Below are 23,473 nucleotides of genomic sequence, written 5' to 3' on the forward strand. Positions count from 1 at the left end.
GAAAGGATGGAGGACTGGGAAGAGTAATCGTATGGGCCAAGTCCGCATCACTTCTACCCATATTTAACTGGCTAGAACTTAGTCTACCCACATGACTGGCTACATACAACTAGTTCCAAGAGAGCCTGGAAAATATAATGTAGCTCTTAACCTGGAAAGAACAGATATTACTGAAGATTAACAGTCTTCCACAATGTTCTAGCCACACTTTTTCTGTATCTCATGGCTTGACAAATGGTAATAAATGCCATAAAACTGTGAAAGTGCTACTTTGGGCAGATGACTTAGAATATACCATCAGATGTCTGATAGAGAGACCAAGCTATGGGAGAGAGAGATCAGTCCAAAAGGAGCATGTTAAATGCAAAGGCCCTGAAGCAGGAATATATATGATGTATTCAAGAACCAGTAAGAAAATGGTACTGATGGCATCTACTTAATATTTTTAAAAAGCATCTCACTGAATCTTGTTTCTAATCTTCACATTCACAGAAATCTCACTTCCACTCCTTTTCATTCTGGTCTTTTCCCTTCTCTCCTATAGGTAATGTTTTTCATCAGTTTTCTCTCTCTTTCTCTCTCTCTTTTTTTAAGATTTTATTTACTTGGGGGCGAGGAGGGGAGGAGGAAGAGAGAGAGAGAGAGAACACAAGCAGGGAGGAAGGGCAGAGGGAGAAGGAGACCGCCCACTGAGCAAGGAGCCCACCATGGGGCTTGATCCCAGGACCCTGAGAACATGACCTGAGCTAAAGGCAGATCTTAACCAACTGAGACACCTAGGGTGCCCCATCAGTTTTCTCTTTATTCAACCACTCTTATTTGTAAAAATATAAGCAGAATATACATTATATATATATATTTGTGTGTATACATGTATAATAGTTATATATATATACATATATATTCATATCTCCCCTTTCTTACAAAAAAGGTAGCATATTAAGTAAGAAACTATTCTGGCAATCATTCCATATCAGTACTTAGAGATTCCCCCTTGTTACTTTTTGCAGCTGATTTGTACTCTATTATGTGGATAGAGCACAGTCCATTCAATAAGGCCCCTACTGCTGGTCACAGGCGTTGCACCAGTCTTTTGCTATAATTTAAAGTAGACTACATCAAAAACTAATGATGTAATGTATGGTGATTAACATAACATAATAAAAAAATTTAAAAAAAGAATAGCCTTTCATAAGCCATTGCTTTTATCATTCTGTTTTATTTCCTTCAAAGCATGTATCACACACAAAAAAAATTATCTTGATCATTTATTTGCTTTTATCCTGTCTTCCCATTCTGGTCTATAAGCACCATTAAGCCAGATACTTTATTTTGCAATATCTGCATTACCTAGAATAGTGCCTGACACTTAGTAGAAGCTCATTTGTTGAATGAATGCTTTTGTTGTGCTTCTATAAAGCACTCTGATGGTGATTAAAGCTTTTTCAAAAGGAAAATGAGGAAGCAACCTTGTTGTAAAGGGAGATAAGTTGCAAAGGTACTGATTTTTCATTTCAGGGGTGGAAGAGATAATCTCTGCCAGACAAAGATTAGCAACAGGCTAGGGCATACAATGTATGGGAGGAGGAGACCACTCCAGGAGAAATAGAAGCAGAATATGTTAATAGTTAAGAGGTTGGGTCGGATTCTAATTCTGTTATTTACTAGCTACATGACCTTTGAAAAATTACTTAACTTCTCTGACCTGTGGATTCCTTATCTATAAAAATGGAATAACAACTTCCTCATGATTGTTGTATTGATCCAACAGGATAATCCATATAAAGGGCTTAGTACAGTGTTTGGCATAGAGTATATCAATGAATATTAACCATCACTGTCATCATTATTAGAGCAGTGTTTAAGTCCTTCTAGCATCAGGATAAACATGCTGAGAAGATTACACTTTGCTGGTGTTGAGGATATCAGGTCAGAATATAACTAGACATTGAGCTGACATTTAGAGAACAAATACAAACCAGAGAGCTAGTAAGCATCACAGATAAAGAAGCTGGATCTCAAAATGAGACCCTCTGCCTGCTGTTCCCATGCTCTTTATGATAACAGAACATCAGTAATGATAGTCACTTTAGGATTTGCCAGGCACAGCATGCTAGTGTTTGCAAGCAATATTTCACGCTGTCCAAGGACATTAAAAATTACTTTCCAAATACTGGTGTTATTTGAAAGGGAGACATAGTTAAGTCATTTATCAGCTACTAACATCATAATTTGATTTCCCCCATCCACAGATAAATTGCAGTCATGTAGGTTTATCTTAGGGGAACAAGAATAAGCAACAGTAAATTCTGATATTCAATGAGGAGAGTGGAATCTGGAAAAGTCTGCATAACGTTGGCTGCTCTGGAGGCCTGGGCTCTCAGGAGTACCACAGTGGAAAGTCTCAAGTGGCCCTGTTTGAACTGGGAAACAGTAGGGCTCTAGGTCAACAGGGTGCTAGAATGGAATACAGTGTTTATAGGAGAGGTGACACACAACCCCTCTACAGCTTTGTCCTGACAGGTCACCACAACTGTGTGTAAATTCCCAGCACTTTAAGAGACCTCTTCCCCATGTGCCTACTCTCACACATCCTCTCCTAAAAACAGCATGGCACAGGATAAAAGGTTTTCTATGTCTGCAGTGTTTACATGGAATCTGCTAAAGCGGCAATGCTTAATTCATATTTCATCACCAGATAAAAGTCAGTCTTGTAACTTCCAAGAGCTAGACAAAATTTAATGAGACTCATGCTTTACTTTTACTGGGAAAACAAATGATTTTCAAATACATATAGGCACAACGGTCTCTGAGTGAAAAACTTTAGACCCACTGCTTTGATTACAAGATGCTAACCTTCTCATACATAAGGCTTGATGAATAATGCATCATCACTGAGGGAGAGATGGTAAGAAAAAACAGACCACAGTCAAAGAAACAAGGGAATAAAACAACACAGAGCAAATGGGCTCCATTGTCCCTGACTGTAGGAGCAGATTCTACTGCTCTCCTCTGAGTTTGTTAGGATGGCAGTTAGAACTACAGAGTCTAATGGCTTCTTTAAAACATTTCATTTTGTATTGTTATGTTCAAATACTTAATTAAATGTTTACTAGTAAACAGATGTCAGATGTTTAGAAATTTCACTGAATGTAATTAAAATACATACACTATATGCTCAGATGAATGTGCCTTGGCTTTGAGAATTCTTTAGATACTCATCAAAATCCATATTTAGCATTCTAGCATAGCTTTTTAAAGTAGTTTCTTTGTGGCAAGAAACTACTTCCATTTTTAATGTCTTCCTGAGAGAGAAAAAATAATTAGGGGCAACTGAAAAACATGTACAGTAAATAAGGGCCATGGAAATGTTGATTTTTGTCTGTATTCTCTTCTAGTACTGTGTCTAACACTCAAATGTCTTTCCTAGCATTTCTTGCGTAATTTCACTAAGATTTTTTCTTGTAGTTGTGACAAGTGGGAATCTCATATATCATCTCTGAATTTCTTGGATTACTGGATGGCTAGTATTTGTGCAAATACAAACCCCTTCAATATACCATTAAAGAGTGATATTTGAAAAATATGGATATTATAATGAAAACCATTAGCCATGTTTGTACCGGGCTCTTTATCGTTTTCTTCCTCTCTTTTAATTATTCAAGTAGTGCAGGAATATACTCTTTATGTAAAAAAAAAATTGTAACAAATTCCAGCAATAGGAAAAAAGCAGAACTCTTAAATTCTTTCCTCTTAATTCCTTCCACAGAATTGCCACTGTAAATTTTTATTGTATATTTCTCTACACCTTTTCTTTTACAAAAACAAAACATAGATGCACAATCTTATACTTACAGCTTACTTTCCTTAATAAAGAAATAGAAACCAGATTCATTGCTCTGTAACTTGCTATTTTTACTTTTCAATTTGACTTAGAATCTATTCACATCACTACATTTAGATTATTTCTAATGTTTTCTATTTGTGAAAATCCATCCACCTTACCATGAAAGTCTGTAGAAATTTCACCCTATGATTACAGATTTTAGTTCTGTAAACTTTTGCCATATGTATGTTACCGCTGTTTTCAGGTGCATACAACATTAGAAATATTAAATCTACTTCTTCTAATATTTGTATATTTGTACCTGTATTATATTGACATTTTCATATCTCTTTGTCAATTCCTTTTATTTCAATTTCTATCTACTCATATTTAAGAATTTTTTAAAAGCTGTATATAGGTTTTTAAAAATTCAATATAACCAACTTTATCTTCTATTGGAGTATTTAATTCACCTACATGTAATTAATCATTGATACACATTCACACATACCTAAAACTACCATCTTATTATTTATTTGTACTATATTTTTCTCTAATTTACCTTTTTTAGATTTAAGTAATTTTTGTTCAAATTTTTTGTAGTTTATAGAATTTTATTTCCCTTTGTTCCCCTCCCCAAAAAGGATAGCTATTTTATATTTCCTCATTGTACTGAAATGCCACTTTGGCAATAAAATAAATCCACAGAGCCTATTTCTGAACTATTGTATTTATTCATTACATAGACATATATACCAATTCTTGAGTCAGCACTGCCATATCTAATTAGTAATTTTTTATAGTGGGCTATATAACAAATTTATGCCTATATTTCTATCAATCTATCAAGAATTTCTTCATTTTCATCCATTGTACAAACAGGTAGAAGACTACTGGACGTGAGTTCTAAAAGTCTCAGCAATTACATCACTTATGGGAAGTTTTCTTGAATTAATTATTAGTTAACATACTCCCTTTTTATTTTCACTTCCCTCATTTTAGAATTATTCTCAACTAAGTATTTTATCCCCTGAATTAATTATCTCTTCTTATTATGTCATCACTTATTTGTCATTATCTAAAACTGTCCCAGTCCTGGTCCCAGAAGGTAATAGGTGTCAAATTAGGATATTTCAAGGAGATGTTAGTAAAGAAAATGTTTACAGTGAGTAGTACAGCACCCTAAGCTACTAATAGTAGAGCTATTACTGCTTTTAGGCCCAAGGGGACAAAAAAGGGGTGGTTATTGAAATTATTAAGAGTGTGTAAAGAATGCAGCTCTTAGGCAGAGTGCTCTTCAGTTGAGGAACAAAGCTATCCATGGCTTCTTTGTTCTTCCTGGAAATTCCTCAGCGTGGCTTAGCATTGACCACACACATCTTGAAGAAAAAGGCCAAGGAATACCACAAATGGTTTTAGGTCCGTATCCTGAGGCAGAGACTAGGGCAGAGAAGGATCTGGAGGAACAAATGTTGGAAAACTGGCACAATTACCCAATTATCCTTAATTCTCTGTCATAAGTGTAATATCTAATATAGTTGTTGAAATACATTATTTATCCCTCCTCAGTTTTCTGTCCTCTAGGCTAGATATGTATTTGTGGCCTGTGTTCTGACTTCATCATCACCTTTGAGGTTTGTTTTTTTTTTAGTTCCCTGAAGTTAGAAATTCCATTTCCTCGATCTCATATTTTCTTATTTACTTATTTTTTCAGATGTCAGATTTCCTGACACACAAAAGATAAAATTCTATATACAATTAGAAGTTGTAATTAATTTATCCCAATATTTTTAAAGATTGCATTATTGTATTCTATTTTCCAGTATTGTTGAGAAATCTGATGCTGTTCTCGATCCTCATCTGTTGAATGTGATTGGGATTTTCTCCTTTCTTTAGTTTTTTCTTTGCCACTTTTATGCATTTGATCTTCCAGATTGGTTTCTAAATATTCTTAGTAATTTCATAAAAATTCCTTACAGATTATAAGTGCAATGTAAATTTTGATTGGGAAAACTGGCATCTTTGTGATACAGGATATTTCCATGATAAAGCATAGCACATTATTCCTTTATTTTTAATAAAATACTTTGGTGTTATCTTAGAGAATTTCTTCCTTATATAGTATGTGATTTTTATCCATTAAATAGTCTTAAATTTGCTCATAAATGAGTTTGTGCTTTTTACTTATTTTTTTCAAATAAAAGGCCTCACATATTTATTACTGTACCAAACTACTGGCGCAGAAGCATAGTTAACAGAGAAAATAATTTCCCCAACAAAACATGTCTATTGTTCAGGTAGTAATGATGTTTACAGAGTGACAGGATATGAGCATGTGACCTTCATACAGCATAAATATGTGCGTGAACTCATGTGTGATCCCTTATAGACCCAGCTTAGTTTTTCTCCAATCTTCTTCTTGGAGTTGTACCTGATTTTATTACCAATTTTCGTACAAATCCACTGGGGAATGAGACAATTCTGCTTTTGTTTCTTGGCCAGGAATCACTTGATCCTGAAAGTCTTGTGAGAAAACATGGCAAAGAACAGTCAACCACATACACCACGATGGTGGAGAAAAAGAGATGAGTTTGTGCTTTTAAAAATTTTTGATAGGGCTTTTACTACTTTTAAAGTGTCTTCTTAGTTCATTGGCCTGATTAGGTTTTATCAAATGAAAGCTAATTCTATTTATTCTTGAATTAGTACTTCCTAGAAAATTATCCATTTTGTCTGGATTATTAAACTTATTAAAGTTGGACATTGTACTATATTATGGGCACATTTTTTTCTTATAGCTGCTTATCAATAATTTCTCTCCTCTCTTTACAGACTTGCCAATATTTCATCTAATTTGTCAGTGCTGGAAAAAAAAAACTTAGTTGTATCGATCAAAACAATTGTGTTATCACTTTATGCTTTACTGTTTTAATTATTTCTATTTAACCTTCACAGAGGCTATCTTTGTAAGTATTCTTGATTTATTTTGTTGTTTTCCCCCTCCCTAGTTTCTTTTTTCAATGCTTAGTTCATTTACTTTCAAATATTTATTCCTAACAAAGGCATTTATGGTTATAAATTTTCTTCTAATTATTTCGTTCTCACCCTAGATGTTTAAAATATTCTACCCTCCTTGTTACTCATTTCTAAGTATCTTTTAATTCCAGTTTCTTCTCTTTGTTGGCTTATTTATAACATATCTATAAGGTGGTTTTCTTTTTATGTTTTGCTATTTTTACAAACTCAACCATATACTTTACTCTGATTTCATCAGTATTTCCATTAACATCATCTTAGGATCTATTTTGGGGATTCTGCCTTGAGTATAGTTATCTTTTTAGTCTCTAATCTGTGACACTTCATCAGTCATTCCTTGTCTTTTATTATATTTGAAAACTTTGAGGTTACTGCTCAGTTATTTGGGGGAATGTCTCTCAATCTGAGGGTCTGTTTGACAATGTCTCATTAGATTGAACTTATGCATTTTTTGGAAAATGACATGAAAGTGATAAATCCTCCTCAGTACATATCAAGGGCCATATAATGTCAACATGTCATTTTACTAGTGATAGCAGCCTCAACCACTTCATTAAAGTGCTGTCAGGTTTCTCTACTATAAAACTATTCTTCTTTGTTGTAATTAATAAATATCGTGAGAGAGACCCTTTGAGTCTGCATAAAAATCCCGTCTCTTCTCACTCTGTGTCCCCTAATTGCAACACCCTTTGGTAGATCTTTCCTGATAATTATTACTGTAAAGTTCTATTAAGAGTTTTTATTTCCCTCATTCCTTCTACATTTTTTACTGGATTTTGGGTAGGAGAGCTGTCCCTCATCCCCAATTATCTATTCAATTATTTATTTATAGTTTATTTATTTATATCCACAAAAACATGGATACTTATTCTATGGGTTATAATCCAATATTACTGTTGTTAATTTATTTCTCCAATTGATCAGCTATGACCATTGGAAAAAATGAGAGATTCCTGGCCACTGAAAGACCTTTCCAATTTGCTCTACAACAGCAGTAACAAAAATGTATGTAAATAGCTTTGGAGGAAAATCTTATCACACCTAAAATTTTATGCCATTCTATAATCATTAATAACTGAACGTACAGGAAAAAAATTAATATAAAGTTCTCAAGTATATGTCACCTAAGGTCTTTTTCTAAATATGTTACTCAAGTATTCTGAAAAGAATTGAAATCATGAACTAGGGCATGAGTCCGTCAAGGGTGTCAGGAATGTCAGTGAGCAGTCACTAAATTTACATATGGTAAAAGGCATAAATAATTTCAATAATCATTTAAAATTAGTGATAATTTGTATTTGGAAGACAACAGTCTATTGCATAATTCTAAACTTGTACACAGGATAGATTAGGAACCAATAATGAAAAAGTGAGAAATTTCCCATCTTTACATATAGAAAAGTCAAAAGTTACCATTTTGTTTTTAATTTGAAATTGGATGAATATATTAAGTGTAAGTATAGTAAGTAAAAGGTGGGGGTTGCCACTACCACAATTAAAAACCGGTTTTACAACTGGAACCTCTGAAGAATATTAATAAATTCAAAAAATTAAAGAAAATAGAAACAATGTAAAACAAAAGGTACAAAACAAAATAGAAAAAAAATACATGAAATAAGCAGATTTCTAAGAGTAAACACAGTGATTTCAACCATTATAAAGTATAATCTCTTGAAATTGAATAAAATACACTATACCTGCTTTTCTACTTACACAGAAGTTCTAAAGGAAAATAAAGCTAGCAAAAAATAAAAGGACTGCTAAGTGTGCATTGGAGAATAATGTAAAACAAAAATTCAATAAATAAATTAGAATGTAAGTAAAAGGGAAGGTGAGGATCATTTTAAGTTGATACAAGCTACATCCAAAGTAAAGACCTAAGAGTAATAAATATCTAAATGACAAATTTTAAAAAGCACATAAAGACATAAAGAAAAAAAAGAGATCCAAAGATAAAAAGTTTGACAGAAACACAACAGTGGACATTCACAAAGCTATTATCTGTATCTGTGTGTGAAAGAAAAATTACTCAAGTATATTAAGTATACATAACAGTGGAGCTTCCCCAAATCAAATTTTAACAGAAGTTCAGTGTTTTATACGAATATCAGCATGCCAGAAAAATGTCATTTGTTGCTTGTGCATTTGTTTATTCTTCATTAGACACACTGCCCCAGTTTAAAATAGAAGGCATAAAGGATAAGAACAATGCTATTAATAGAATAGATGAAGCCAGAAGCATACATATGTATTCTAAGTATTCATGTAACACTCTGAAAAATTCATCATATGTTCAAAGGAAAACCTCCATAAATTCCACACAGATAGAAGTGCCACTACCCAAAAATAGTGAAATGTATTTACTGCTGACCCTTGTATACAGTTTAATGCTCTTTTTTTTAATATTTCTGTGCTATGGCTTCAAATGGAAACAGTTGTAATTCACTGTCACTAGCAGAGTACTACAATGTTCACTTTTATTGCTGTCTTTTCCCAGCATCAACCTACCACATATAGAGTTCTTCTCATATTCCAAATTGTATTCACTGTTGAACATGCTAATACCGCCTTTAAATTTTGAAGCTATTTTGGTTTGGGGTTTTGCATATATGAAGCATGTTTGGACAATAAAATACATAAAATCCAGAAAGAAATTTAGAATGGTAAGACAAATGGCCATGACAACATTACTATTTATAAGTTAGAAATGAGGAATCAATTTTTTGGAAGGGAGACACTATCAATATAAACTTCACTGGTTATCAAAGAACTGAACATAAAAATGATATATTGATATGTAATCTTATCAGAGAAAGCTAAATGGGTTCTCTTCTGCTTTGTTCCTTTAAGTGAACAAGAATGATACAAACTTTTGGAATGACAACATAGAAATATCTAGGAAATTTAAAATATGTACATACTTTTGACCTAACATTTCTGCTTTCTTCTTTAAAACACACTATAATTGTCAAAAACTTTTCATTCACCATCCATAATGGATGAAAATGGTGAAAAATGGAATAAAACTATTATTTTTTTAAAGATTTTATATATTTATTTGACAGAGAGATACACAGCGAGAGAGGGAACACAAGCAGGGGGAGTGGGAGAGGGAGAAACGGACTTCCTGCCAAGCAGGAAGCCTGATGGAAGGCTCAATCCCAGGACCCCAGGATCATGACCTGAGTCGAAGTCAGATGCTTAATTACTGAGCCACCCAGGTGCCCCAAAACTAAATATTCTTAGAGAAACTTTAAAAATGATAAATCTATGAACTGATTATGTGAATAACAAAAACAATAAAAAAAATAAAAACTGTGTTAGTAGGGAAAGCTAGTCAAGATATTATTATAAAGTAAAAAACAAAAACAAATCAAAACAAAAACCTACAAGCTCCATAGGAATGTATTGAGTATTGTGCAATTTTGTTAACAGAGCAAATATATATAAACATATATATAAAGGAAGAAAAGTATGTAAAAACTGTTGATTATATATATTTCAGAGAAAATAATGAAGTAATTAGAAATTTCATGTTCTGTTTTTTATTTCTACAATGTAATTAACTGTAGTTTGTGTTATTTTTATAACGAATAAGAGCATAAAAATTATTTTGAAAAAATTATGTTGAAAGAGATATCAAAATGAATTAATCCTCTGTAGTGGAGGGGTGGGAGAAGATGGTAGTGGTGATTTTCTTCTCAAAAATGTTCAGGAAAAACTCCTAGTCTTACCAGAGTTAGGACATTACATTTGGTAAATAAAAAATGAAATATAATTTAAAAAAAAACAACAACAACAAATGTAAGGCTGATTTAAAGGCCTTCCCCGGGTTCTTTATATTCCTGACTCCATAAGGAGTCATAAAGTTCTACAGATACTGGTTTTGATACCATCTCAAAGAATCCTTCCTTGACCACCATCCTAGTTAACTTAGGTACCACAATTTACTATCACAGGAGCTGTTTTCTTTCTTTCCTTCATCTCACTTATCACAATCTGTAAGATTTTATTTATTTATTTGCTTACCAGCCTATCTGTTCCTATTTAAAATGGAAGTTTCAGTAAGGAAGGGATCCAGTCTGTCTTTTTCACCTTTGATGAAAGCACCCGCAGGACAGTGCTTCTAGCAAGGCCAAAGTAAGCACTCAATACTGGAATAAAAGAATGGATAGATGGGTTGAGCAAGTGTTAAGGCAGAAGGCATATGAGGATGTCACTGGGGATAGTGTCACCTTAGTAATGGCACCACAATCAACTCTGTTGGCCAAGCTAAAAATCTAGGAGTTCTACTGAATTATTCTTTTTTCTTCCCCTCCAAAGTCCAATCCATCAGTAAGTTTCTATTCATAATATACCCCAAATCTCACCACTTCATATTTCTCTCACTATCACTGTTATTGATGCCACCAGCAGTTCGCAGCCAAATTACTGCTAGAGACAGTTATTTTTTTTTCTTGCTTAAAACCTTCCAAATGCTTTAATATAATCCAAACTTTGTAGCATAGTCAACAAGGCCTTGGGCAATCTACTTCTTCTCATTACACCAAGATCCTCACCATCTAGCATTCTCTCCTATGTTCACCATGTTCTAAGTACCCTGGCCTTTGAGAATGAAACATCTGGTGCAAGGTCATTACAATTATCATACAACCCTTGTTAATCCTCCATATGAACCTCCCTATGGTAATATGTTTTCACAAATCTTTCTCAATTTTCAGGTCTCTCCTTTAAGTTCTACATATCCTGGCCAGTGTGTTACTGTACACACATCCCAAACACATACACATACTTAGAAAAAAAATCCCCTCCTGTCACACTCTCCTGATCTGATAGCTTATCTAGGTTTATTTTCTATACAGCACTAATTAAGAAAGTTATATAATTGGTTACCTTGGGTTGCCATAGTTAAGCTCCACAAGGTAAGAGACTTTGTCTTTCTTGTTTATTACCACATTTCCACAATCAAGATGATTTCTTACAACAACTAGACAATTAATAATTTGTTGAAAGAATAACGAACTGAAACTCTTTAAATTGGAGTATTTTTTACTACTTTAAAAGTTATCATGCTTCCAGTCATATGTATTTTTCATATAGAGGGCAATATCAAAGAATAAATTTTAAAGCTCATGTTTTCCGAAATTCTTCTTTCTTAAAATAATGATGAAATTGTGTATTATTTACAAAAGACAAGACATGGAAACAACCTAAGTGTCCACTAATGGATGAACGGATAAAGAAATTGTGGTACATACACATACATATACACACACAAGAAAATTTTTCAGTCATAAAAAAGAATGATACCTTGCCATTTGTGACAATATGGATGGACCCTGAGGGCTTATGCTAAGTGAGATAAGTCAGACAGAGAAAGAAAAAAGAAAACAAGCTTATACATACAGAAGTAGATTAGTAGTTGCCAGAGATGAGGGGTGGGGAATAAGCAAAATGGGTAAAAGAGGGTCAAAGGTACAAATTTTCAGTTATAGAGTAAGTTGAGGGGATATAATGTACAGCATGGCGACTATAGTTAATAATACTTTACTGCACATTTGAAAGTTTCTAAGAGTAAATCTTAAAAGTTTTCATCAGTGGAAGACAAAAACTTGTAACTATGTGTGGTAACAGATGCTGACTAGACTTACTGTGGTAATCATTTTGCAATATATACAGATAAAGAATCATTGTGTTGTACACCTGAAATTAATATGTCAATTGTACCTCAATTTAAAAAAAAGTTCTCATTCTTCCAATCAAATGTATTTTTCATACAGAGGGCAATACGAAAAACGATCTTTAAAGTCTAGCTCTCAGAAATTCTTCCCTCCTTCCTTAAACTAGTAATTGAATCATTCTTCATCTCACTATCCAACCACTCCTTTGTTAGGAAAGCTTTCTCTTACCTTCCTAATTAGGTCAAATGGTTCTATTACACACTCTTAAAGCATTAGGTCACTTTTCATGCAGTGCTTATCTGAGCTTCAATTTACCTATTTAAAAAAAAATTTGTTTTCTATATCTATGTCCTTCACTAGATTCTTACTCTAAGAGGACAGAGATAATATCTATTTTGGTTTACCATTTAATCCAATGTGTTTATCCCAACATTTGACACATTTTAGGCACTCAAAAGTATTTCTTCAAAAAAATAAATCATCCCAGTATAATTCCTCATAGTCGAGTATAAAATAGGTAAATATGCATTTAGTAGTGTAGACCCATACCTCAGGATTAAGCTATTAGTTAACAATATGAATCATATATGTATTAATCAGCTGGTCTTTGCGTCCTTTATTTTTCTCCAAAGTAGAACTCTAGGAACAAATCTGACTAGTTGAATGCCCCTTTTAATTCTCTGATTAAGGTTATTACTTCATGCAACTGAAGCTCATGAATTTACAAGAGGGATGAAGTAATTTCTTCTTTCATGTTGAATTCAATTCCGCTTGTTGAGGTATGTAAGGAGCTCTATTATTTCACTTTACAAGAAATTTCTCATCTTATTAGCTAATAAAGAAACTCTCCTTCCTACCCTCTGTACATTTTATTCCAGACTCCAGAATTTGATTCTGTAAGTACGCAAAATGCCTTCATAAATAAATTCCAACAACTGACAAATATCTTTTTTTCGGTCCTATTGTATCCTAGCCATTGAAATATATTCTGTATATTCAAAAAATAGTTTTTCTAAATGTAGCACTGGGAAAGGACAGTTGGTTAAACATTTTTTTCCTTTTAGCCTTCCTCTCACATTTAATGATTCATCCTTAGCAGTGTCAGCACTGAATACAGGAACACAAAGTTAAGTTCTCTCAAAAGGTTGAACATTTTGTCATTTCCTGAAAGACTGAAAGAAACCAAACCCAGCTAGCCACATTCATTTGCTAGTTTGGTAATGTTTTTACTTGTACAAGAGTCTTCGTAATAAATTGAGAACTCAGAAAAGTCAAAATTTAAGAAAAAAATAGAGATCCATTATCACACAACTTTATTTTTAAATTTTATCCCAGGAGGGGCTTACTCATCTCTTACAAGCATTTTTTTTATTTAATTTAGGAAAAAAAACAGCTAAAAAAAAAAAAAAAAAAAAAAAAAAAGTGTTCCATAGGTATAAGCTCATTACAGCATTACGTATAGTAGAAAAAAATAATTAAGCCTAAGTTTCCAAAGATTTTAGAAATGGCCAAGTACTTATGTAAGTAGAGGAAACTGTAAGACATCCTGAAATCTTAGAAAGAGTCTCTATTTTCAAATCGAAGCAGAAATATATAAAGTCAATTTAAACAGACTGTTTACTCTGAGACAAAAAGTTAATTTGAACCTGAATTTGGAGTTTTTATAGAAACACCCATACAGACACAGATACACACAGACGTGTGTGTACGCGCGCACGCGTGTGTGTGTGTGCGCACGCTCCTGTGTGTACGTGTGTTTATCTTAACAAGGAAAGGGAAGAAAAATGTTTTGGTTAAAAATGCAAGCAGAGAAAGAAAAAGAGAAAGGAATTTGTGATTTCAATACATATTTAATATGTGCCAACTCCAGAGCTCAGTACTGAAGTCACAGTGGTAAAAAGAGATACGGTCCTTGACCTCAAGTAACTCACTGCATATGATTTTACCACATTAACTTTTGCTTTAGATATATATACTTGCTCCATAGAAGACTGTGCACATAATTGTTCAATTACAATGAGACAAGTGTCCCAAAGGAGGCCTGGGTGCTAAGAAAAAGTGTGTGTGTGTGTGTGTGTGTGTGTGTGTCAAATTTAATCTGTATTTCAGAGATTTTCTGAGGAAAGGGCATTCCATAGGAATCGTGAATGATAAATGGAAGTTGAATTGATAGATGAGGGGAGAAATTAGGGAAAAGGTCATTCTTGGTCAAGAGAGTGGCATCTTCAAAGGGCATGATGTTGCAAGGGGTTTGTTGAGTTCAGGAAACTGAAAAAAAATACATTTTATATATATTGTATGCAGCAAGGTGGGAATGGTAGTAAATGAGACACAAGAGATGGTTAGGGACAACGTTATCAAAACAGATATATTTTAATCGAACAGTAATGGAAAGCCACTAAAGTGTTTTAAGAAAGGGAATGATACCAACAGTGTCCTTGGTTGACATATACTCAAATCTGGTCTGTTGTTGTACAGGCATATTTTTTTTTATTATTATGTTATGTTAATCACCATACATTACATCATTAGTTTTTGATGTAGTGTTCCATGATTCATTGTTTGCATATAACACCCAGTGCTCCATTCAGTATGTGCCCTCCTTAATACCCATCACCTGGCTAACCCAACCCCCAACCCCCTCCCCTCTAGCAGGCATATTCTTAAAGGTAAGGGCCATGAAACCGCCACTACCATCACATAGCTAATCCCTATGGCTCAGAATCCACACTCACTAGTCACACTTTGCCCTCCCATGTACATTTTTCATTGTAAAGTAATTAATGTGTTCTCCAGTTTCTATTTAATTCTTGTCATTTTGATACAGTGATCAAATCAAATATTGTCTTGGGTAGACTGGGTCTGCAGGGCCAGCTGACATTCCCTAAGTGACTGTTAGCTTCAGAGTCCCGTTTATCATTCAAGCTAAAATTACATATCTGCCCAGTAGGACATTATGCAAACATTAAAATATATATGAAGTCCCCATAAAAATGAAAAATAACTACCATATTAAGTTTAAAAATATAAAGCTGCTAGCATAATCACAAGCTTAAAAAACAAATATTAAGAAAAATAACAAAACTATTTTCTATGATTCTGTATTTCCATCTCTTATTAATCATGATTACACACTACATTTAGAAGGGTAAACAAATTTATTTTTTTAAAGGGATTCCTTTCTCCTCTCTTTGAGTTAATCAGAATGGTACAATTTCTAAATTTTCTTAGATGAAGTGTTATTTCAAAAGTTAATTTATAATAAAAATTCTACACTTTCATCTAAGAAATTAATATTTCCATAAAAAGTTACCAGCAGCACTCTCAGAAAAGAACTACATTTCAAGATTGAATGATGATTGTACTTTAAAGCTCCAAATTTAGGGGTATAATCAGATATTTGTATTTATTTTTTTTCAAATTTATCCCTGAAAATTTCAAATGGCCAACATATGTTCAACACCACCAATCATTAAAGAAATGCGAGTCAGATAACAAGGAAATATCACTTCACACCTGTTAGAATGGCTATCATCAAAATGCATTCAGGGATTGCATTGAATCTGCAGATTATTTTGAGAAGTATGGACCTTTTAACAAAATTAATTCTTTCAATCCACGATTATGGTATATCTTTCCATTTTTCTGTGTCATCTTCAAGTTCTTTCAATCAATGTTTTATTGTTTTCTTTTACCTCCTTAAATTTATTCCTATATATTTTATTCTTTTCAATGCAATTATAAATGCTATTGTTTTCTTAAATTCCTCTTTCTGCTACTTTGTTATTAGTATATAGAAATGCAACAGATTTCTGCATGTTAATTTTATATCCTGCAACTTTAGTGAATTCATTTATTAGTTCTAATAGATTTTTTGGCAGAGTCTTTAGGGTATTCTATGTATGTCATCTGCAAGTAGTGAAAGTTTTACTTCTTCCTTATCAATTTAGATGCCTTTTATTTCTTTTTCTTGTCTGACCACTACAGCTTAGGATTTCTAGTACTACGTTGACTACAAATGGTAAAAGTAGACATCCTGGTCTTGTTCCTGATCTTAGAGGAAAAGTTTTCAGTTTTTCACCATTATAATATTACCCGTGAGTTTTTCATATATGGCCTTATTATGTTGAAGTATGTTCCCTCTGAACCCACTATGCTGAAAATTTTTGTCATAAATGTTGTATTTTGTCAAAATTTTTTTCTTGCATCTATTGAGATGATCATATGGTATTTTAACCTTCCTCTTGTTAATGTGGTGTATCACACTGATTTATGAATATTGAACCATTTGTGCATTCCTGGAATTAATCCCACTTGATTGTGGTAAATGATCCTTTTAATGTACCATTGAATGTGTTTTGCTAATATTTTGTTGAGGATTTTTATATCTAAGTTCATTAGGGATGTTGGCCTATAGTTTTCCTTTATTGGAGTCTGGTTTGGGTATTGGGGTAATGCTGGCCTTGTAGAATGAATTTGGAAGCCTTCCTTTCTCTTCTACTTTTTGGACTAGTTTGAGAAGAGTAGGTATTAACTCTTCTTTAAATATTTGGTAGAATTCACCTATGAAGCTATCTGGTCCTGAACTTTTGTTTGTCAGAAGTTTTTTTTGATTACTGATTCAGTTATTTTTATTAGTAATTGGTCTGTTCAAATTTTCTATTTTTTCTAGTTTCTACTGTTTCTCTGACTCAGTTTTGGAAGACTGTATGTGTTTGCACGGAACTACAAAATACCTCAAATAGCAAAGCAATCTTGTGAAAGAAGAACAAAGCTGAAGTATCACAATTCCAGATTTCAAACTTATAGTGATAAAACTATAGTAATGAAACAGTATGGTACTGACAGAAAAAAGAAAAATGGACACAAAGATTCCTGGAATAGGATAGAGAACCTAGAATTAAACCCATCTTTATGTGTCAATTAATCTATAACAAAGAAGGCAACAACATACAATGGGGAAAAGATTTTTTAATAAATGATGCTTTGGAAAACTGGACACCTTCATAAAAGGAATGAAACTGGATCACTTTCTTACACCATGCACAAAAATAACCTAAAAATTGTTAGAGACCTAAATGTAATACCTGGAACTATAAAACTCCCAAAAGAAACCATAGGCTTGACCTTTTGGACATCAGTCTTAGCAACATATTTATGGATATGTCTCCTCAGGCAAGGGAAACAAAAGTAAAAAGAAACTATCAGGACTACACCAAAATAAAAAGCACAGCAAAGGGAACCATCTATAAAACAAAAAAGGCAACTGACTGAACAGGAGAAAATATTTGCAAATGATATATCTCATATAAAGTTACTATCCAAAATATATAAAGTACTCATACAAGTCAACGCAGAAAAAAAAAAATCTGACTAAAAATGGACAGAGAACCTTTTCTGAATAAGACACACAGATGGCCAACAGACACATGTGAAAAGATGCTCAACATCACTAATTATCAAGGAAATGCAAATCAAAACCACAATGAGATATCACTTGACACTAGTCAGAATAGCTAGTATCAAAAAAAAAAGAAAAAAAGAAATAACAAGTGTTGGTGATGACGTGGGGAAAAGGAAACCCTCATGCACTGTTGGTGGGAATTTAAATGGTCCAACTGTTACTGGTGGGAGAGTTTCCCTTATGTGAAAAGAGGGTCTTGGTCCTTGAATTCCCCCACAAGAAGATTTAGGTGGGGATCTGCAATTGAATAAAGACAGCCAGAAGGAAAGTAGCAAGGACAAAGCAATTTATTAAAGTGAAAGTACAGTCAAGGTGGGAGAGTGGACAGGTTCTGTGAGTTGGGAGAGCCCTAGGTTGTTTTGGACTGGATATTTGTGGCATCTCTCTGGGCAGGGAGGAGCTGTGATGCACAGTGCCATGGTCACTAATGGAGGCTGCCTCCAGCCATTTGGGGAACTCCTCCCACAGGTTGGGAGGGGTAGTTTTTGACCCTACAAGGTTTGTACCAGAACCATCATGGCAGCCTTTCTCCATTTCTCCAGGGGGGGGGGGGGAGGTGTTGTATCTACAATGCAAATGCATCATAATGAGTCCAGGGGTCTTGAAGCCACAACATGAGGATGTTGTGCCCCTAGGCTTTTAAGATGTAGTTCATTTGGTGCTGGGAAAATTGGACAGCTATATACTGAAGAATGAAACTTGACCATTCTCTTAAACCATACACAAAGATAAACTCAAAATGGATGAAAGACCTCAATGTGAGACAGGATTTCATCAGAATCCTAGAGGAAAACATAGGCAGTAACCTCTTTGACATCGGCCACAGCAACTTCTTTCAAGATACATCTCCAAAAGCTAGTGAAACAAAAGCAAAAATGAACTTTTGGGACTTCATCAAGATAAAAAGCTTCTGCACAGCAAACAGTCAACAAAACAAAGAGGCAACCCACAGAATGGGAGAGATTTTTGCAAATGACATTACAGACAAAGGGCTGATTTCCAAGATATATACAGAACTTCTCAGAGTCAACACTCAAAAAACAATTAAGTCAAAAAATGGGCAGAAGATATGAAAAGACACTTCTCCAAAGAAGACAGACACATGAAAAAATGTTCATCATCATTAGCCATCAGGGAAATTCAAATCAAAACCACATTGAGATACCAACTTACACCAGTTAGAATGACAAAAGTTGACAAGGCAAGAAAAAACAAATGTTGAAGAGGTTGTGGAGAAAGGGGAACCCTCTTACACTGCTGGTGGGAATGCAAGTTGGTACAGCCACTTTGGAGGTTCCTCAAAAAATTAAACATAGAGATACCTATGACCCAGCAATTGCACTACTGGGTATTTACCCCAAAGACACAGATGTAGTGAAAAGAAGAGCCATATGCACCCCAATGTTCATAGCAGCAATGTCTATAATAGCCAAACTGTGGAAAGAGCTGAGATGCCCTTCAGTAGATGAATGGATAAAGAAGATGTGGTCCATATATACAATGGAAAATTACTCAGCCATCAGAAAGGATGAATACCCAACGTTTACATCAACATGGATGGGACTGGAGGAGATTATGTTAAGTGAAATAAGTCAAGCAGAGAAAGTCAATTATCATATTGCTTCACTTATTTGTGGAATGTAAGGAATAGCATGGAGGACATTAGGAGAAGGAAGGGAAAAATGAAGGGGGGGGGAATGGAGGGGGAGACAAACCATGAGAGACTATGGACTCTGAGAAACAAACTGAGGGTTCTAGAGGGGAGGGGGTTGGGGGGTTGGGGTAAGAGTGTAATGGGTATTAAGGAGGGCACATGTTGTGATGAGCACTGGGTGTTATACGAAAACAATGAATCACTGAACACTACATCAAAAACTAATGATGGACTGTATGGTAACTAACATAATATATTAAAAAAAAAAGATGTCGTTCAGTTATCACTGTCCTTGCCTCCAGCTCATGTCTATATCATTCCCCTTCAAGGACTTGGGACTCTCTCTGGGTGCATTCCTTCCACTCCTCAGGTCTAGCTTCTACCTAATACACCACTCTGGAAAACAGTATGAAGGTTTCTCAAAAAATTAAAAATAGAAATATCATATGATCCAGTAATTCCACTACTGGGTATTTAACCAAAGAAAATGAAAACACGAATTCAAAAAGACATATGCACACTTACTGCAGCATTATTTACAAGTCAAGATATGGAAGCAACTCAAGTGTCTACTGATAGATGAATAATAAGTGGTATACACACACACACACTGAAATATTATTCAGCCATAAAAAAGAATGAATCTTTCCATTTGCAACTACATGGATGGATTAGAGAGTATTATGACAAGTGAAATAAATCAGAGAGACAAAGACAAATACTGTATGATCTCAATTATATGTGTAATCTAAAAACAAAAACAAAACAAAACAAACAAGCTTCATCATAAAAAGAGAAATCAGATTTGTGGTTACCAGTGGCAAGAGGTGGAAGTGGGTGAATTGAATAAATGTAGTCAAACGGTACAAATTTCCAGGTATAGGATGTATAAATACTGGCAATGTAATGTGAAACATGATGGCTACATTAACACTGCTGTATGGTATATTTGAAAGTTGCTAATATATCTTAAAAATTTTCATCAAAAGGATTTTCTTTTTTTGGTACGTGTATGAGATGATGGACATTAACTAAACTTACCGTGGTAATCATTTCACAATATATATGAAAATCAGGTCAATATGCTGTACACCTTAAACTTATACAGTGTTGTGTCAGTGATATCTCAATAAAACTGAAAACAAGAAAAAAATCCTTTATTATTCTAATTTGAAGAGAGTTACAATTACCTACTTAAGTTGGACTCTAAATCTCCTCCTGAATGTTGACTTTTAATTCTACTCTAGACCCAATATTCCTGAAGCTTTCTCATCAGTTCCTTGCTGGGAAATTTCTCTCTCTCCAGAGAGAGTATGCTAGATTCTAGCTCTGGAATTCAACCTTGTTTCACACGTGAAACCAAAACAAATTATTGAACCTCACTTCATCTCTGTTTTCTTAGCTGAAAATTGTGGATGATAATGGTATCTCCCTTACAAATTGTGAGGATAAAACTAAATAATCTATGTAAAATGCATACATGGTACCTAACACATAAATTTGCTCAATAAACATTAGCAACAAGAGAAATAATTTTACAGGTTATACCAAGTTGGGTTTCCTGGGAAGTGGTCTCTGAGGTGAAGGTTAACATGCAGTAAGTTTATTTGGAGGCACTGTCGGGAACAGAACCCATGGAAGAAAGGGACAGGAGGGAAGCAGAATTGGGCAGAGAGAAAAGTTGATCCACTCTCAGCAAACACTGCAGCTGTCCCCACAGGGAAGCTAGAATAACCCTCCATAGTTACCCCACATTGCATCAAAGAATCTGGGCCTCCAGCCTCCAAGATCAACCAGTCACTGAATACAGGCTATTCCTACCAGGAGGCAGCTCTCTCCAGCCCAATTTCTGGAGAGGGTTCACAGAAAGAGTGGTCAGGACTAGTACTCCCAGGAGCTGGAGGCATAATTCCTTCAGTCCTGAAAAGGGATCAGTGTGGCTCACCACAGTATCTCTTACACAGATTGATAGAAAGACAATATGTTTCCATGTTTTTCTTCTCTCTGGATTCCTATCCCAGTTGGTTCTTCCCACAAGGTACTACATTTCCCACAATAATAAAAAAAAAAAGGGACAACCCTTTGCCACTCTTTCACTGAATTCTCCTCCCTGTTCATCTCAACGTTTTTTTTTTCTCCTATTCTTCCTAAGTATATTTTTTCCAGACTTTGTTTGCTATCATGAATTACATACAATGCAAGATTATCCCTTTAAAGTGTTAATTCTTAGTATCTCCTCACCCTTTAACCAACTTTATAAACCGCCTCAAGATATTAAAAATGATACATTCTCACTTAGAGGGAAATGTTTAAAATGTAATTTGAATAGGTGGATAAACATGTTTCCCTGAAGGTTGATATCATTTGGTTATTTGATATTTTAGTATCAAATGTAAGCTATTGACATGGTCTGCCCCTTCCCACTGAGACCCATAAAAGTAACATGAGTCTATGAACAATTTCCTAGCTGAAGCAGGTTTTATTTTGTGTCTCCAACTGTAATTGCCTTCACTGTGTTGTAAAGAACCAGTGTTGTACACCAAATTCTCTATTAATAATCACAATGTGTATAAATTATCTTTGTTCCAGAACATATCAGGGGTCCAAGCTGTTTATGTATGATAACAGCTCACTGAGACCCAAATTATGGACAACTAAAAGAAATGAATAAGAAAAATACTGCTGTTTTACCATCAGTTTGTAAAAGAAATGTGTTACAGCACAAATTGAAGGATAGCTCTTTGGAGGAAAGACCTCTTAGATAAAAGAGGAGGTGGAGGGAAAGACCATATCCCAAAGGAAGTGTGACTAGAAGTATCTGGAATTTCTGCCTCATAAAAGTTTTTTTTTTTTTTTAAAGAGACCCTTTTATACTTTTAATAATTAATAATAAATAACTGGATAAATAATAACTGAATAAATACGGTATGAATTTAAAAATACAAAAACAAACTGTGGTACTTTTAGTATGCTAAAATTTTATTTTGAATAAACTACAAATTAAATAGTGATGCTAAAGGCTTAGCAGGTGAGGAAGCCAATTCTTGATATTTACAACACAGCTTCTCAAGTCCCTCTCACTCATAATAGACATTGATTTTATTTTCCTTCTTAATCTACAGGGCCTTTATCTTTACATTGCATATAAACATAAAAATAAAATGACTAAATTTCACAAACACCTATGGAAGGTTATGTAACTCAGTTCAAAAAACAAACTTGTAGAACGTACAGAGCTAGCTAAAGGCTCTACGAGTAGAAAGTTCCAATATAGGAAATACAGAAATGTGGAAGAGAACTTACTATTGTGCCAATCATTTTTCAGGGCACAGGGAATATAGTGGTAAATTTTCAAAACAAAATGCATGTGATATGAGAATGATGCTAATGAGAAGAGGCAATAGAGACAAATAGGTCTGAAAGTATACTTTCTTTAAAGAGGAACAAATAGGGCGCCTGGGTGGCTCAGTTGGTTAAGCAACCGCCTTCGGCTCAGGTCATGATCCTGGAGTCCCGGGATCGAGTCCCGCATTGGGCTCCCTGCTCAGCGAGGAGCCTGCTTCTCCCTCTGACCCTCCCCCCTCTCATGTACTCTCTCTCATTCTCGTTCTCTCAAATAAATAAATAAAATCTTTAAAAAAAAAAAAAAAGAGGAACAAATAATAGCAGATAAATTACATGCTTTTTGGAGCCCAGGAAAATGAAGAGATTATTTTGGAGAAAAATGGTGTATCAGGTAGGACTCTTCATTTGTACTAGAGAAGAAACTTCCCATATCCACAGGTTTAAACCAAAACAGGGCTTTAGCGTAT

This window comes from Neomonachus schauinslandi, chromosome 11, assembly GCF_002201575.2.
Source record: "Neomonachus schauinslandi chromosome 11, ASM220157v2, whole genome shotgun sequence".
In the NCBI taxonomy this organism is placed as follows: Eukaryota; Metazoa; Chordata; class Mammalia; order Carnivora; family Phocidae; genus Neomonachus; species Neomonachus schauinslandi.